The sequence below is a fragment of the Portunus trituberculatus genome, chromosome 41 (assembly GCF_017591435.1).
Source record: "Portunus trituberculatus isolate SZX2019 chromosome 41, ASM1759143v1, whole genome shotgun sequence".
In the NCBI taxonomy this organism is placed as follows: Eukaryota; Metazoa; Arthropoda; class Malacostraca; order Decapoda; family Portunidae; genus Portunus; species Portunus trituberculatus.
In genome coordinates this window covers 33,071,426-33,073,925 of record NC_059295.1, presented here as the reverse complement: position 1 = coordinate 33,073,925, position 2,500 = coordinate 33,071,426, and the positions used below count along the sequence as shown (strand labels likewise).

At 36.8% G+C, this 2,500-nt stretch overlaps 1 pseudogene; it reads right to left on the bottom strand.

The window, feature by feature from the left end:
• LOC123516709 overlaps positions 1 to 2,500 on the bottom strand; it is a 26,205-nt pseudogene that overhangs the window by 6,526 nt on the left and 17,179 nt on the right.

The following is a 2,500-nucleotide window of genomic DNA, read 5'->3' as shown; positions in this document are numbered from 1 at the left end:
CTCCTCTTCCTCCTTCTCCTCATTCCTCCTCTTCCTCCTCCTTTTCTTTATTTATTTTGTCTCTTATTATTATTCTGTTTGTTCGTGTTGCCTCTCCTGTTTCTGTTTATGTGCACACAACTATTACATTATACATTAAAGGCCACCAATATATCACTGCCCCCCCTCCTCCTCCTCCTCCTCCTCCTCCTCCTCCTCCTCCTCCTCCTCCTCCTCCTCCTGTTATCTCCTTGCCTTCTTCCTACAAACCACTAGGGAAGGATGCCGCGCCACACCCACTCTCTCTCACACACACACACACACACACACACACACACACACACACTAGTTAGTATTTTTCATTTGGTGTTTCTTTGTCTTTTTTTTCCATTTGGTTCATCAGATTATTATTATTATTATTATTATTATTATTATTATTATTATTATTATTATTATTATTATTATTTCAATAGACTCCAGTTTAAGTTGTTAGTGTTTTTCTATGATTTGGTTATGACTTTAGTGATAGTCTGTTAAAAATTTTTGCCTCAATATAGTGATAGTTTTTTGGGATTTTCAAGTTTATTTATTTATTTATTTAATTATTTTTTGTAATAATACTTTAACATATCGACCGCATCACCACTGGAATAAAGAATAAATGAAATGAATAGGATAAATAAAAGAAAAACATCCATTGATATAATCCAACAAATTATCTATGTGTTATTTAAGGATAATAATAAAAAAAAAAAAAAAGAGCTCAAGGTACTTCGTAAGACCGGTTTCCCTGCCTCAAAACAAACCGAAATAACTCTAGTGCACTTTTATCATTCATGTTTCGAAGCATTTGTCCCTTTCTTTCATGTGCCTCTGTTGACCTGTAAGGGGACTGACTGACTGACTGGCAATTAAGTGAGCCTTTTTATTATATTTTTTTGTTGCCCTTGTCCACTTTCCCCTCTTACATAAAAAAAAAATATGTTTCTTACAAATTTTTCATTTACTCACTTGAAACAACACATTTTTTCCTCCCACCAGTATAGACAATGGAAACAGTGGAAACCAAAATACCTGTTTATTGCTTCTTATTCACGGCCCTTACAAATTTCCCTCTTACAAATTTCCCTCTCACTCGCGTCCCTTACAAATTTCCCTTTCACTCGCGTCCCTTACAAATTTCCCTCTCACTCGCGTCCCTTACAAATTTCCCTCCCACTCGCGTCCCTTACAAATTTCCCTCTCACTCGCGTCCCTTACAAATTTCCCTCCCACTCACGTCCCTTACAAATTTCCCTCACTCACGTCCCTTACAAATTTCCCTCACTCGCGTCCCTTACAAATTTCCTTCCCACTCACGTCCCTTACAAATTTCCCTCTCAATCGCGTCCCTTACAAATTTCCCTTTCACTCGCGTCCCTTACAAATTTCCCTCCCACTCGCGTCCCTTACAAATTTCCTTCCCACTCACGTCCCTTACAAATTTCCCTCTCAATCGCGTCCCTACAAATTTCCCTCACTCGCGTCCCTTACAAATTTCCCTCCCACTCATCAAAAACAACATATTTTGTCCCTCGCTAATATAAACAATGGAAACAGTGGAAACAAGAATACCTGTTCATTACACTTTACCATTCATGTCCCTTATAAATAAATTTCCCTTTCACCAATATAGACAATGGAAACAAAAACACCTCTTTATTGCACCTTTTTTTTTATTGATATCCCTTACAAATTTCCCTTTCAGTCACTTATTAAAACAACATAGCTTTTCCCCTCTCACTAATAGAAACAATGAAAACACTGGGAGGAAAATTACCTGTTTATCACACCTGTCCCTTACAAATAGGAAGAGACTCCTAAGAAGAGAAGAGAGAGGGAGGAAGAAGGGAGAGAAAGAGAAGCAGGAGGGACCAAAGAAGAAGGGAGAGGAAGGAGGGAGGAAAAAAAATATATATAAGCAAAGGAGTTAATGGAAACAAAAATAATTGCTTATCACACCTGTCTCTTATAATTTTCCCTTGAACTCATCTCAAACAACGTCTTATCCCTCTCACAAATATAAATGGAGACAATGCAAACTAAAATACCTGTTAATTACACCTTATTATTCACGTCCCTTACAAGTTTCTCTTTAAATCATCTAAAAATAACTTCTTATATCTCTTTCTCTAATATAAATAACAGAAAGTGAGAAAAAAAAAACTTTATTCACGCCCCTTATAATTTTCCCTTTCCCTAAAAACTATTTCTTGCATCCCTTTTCTCTAATATGAATAATGGAAACTGAAAAAAAAAAAAAAATGCCTGTTTATTCACATTTACATTTCTCTTTCACTAATTAAACTACATATCTTTTTTCCTCCTCCTTTGATATGGACAGTGGAAATAAATAGTGGCTAGGTGGAGAGGCGCCTTCTGTTCCACGCATCATGCTCTCTGTAACATTACCAGGTGGAGCACAGCTGTGAAATTAAAGATCATACTACGCTGATTCCATTTCTGCCGCTGTCTCTAACGC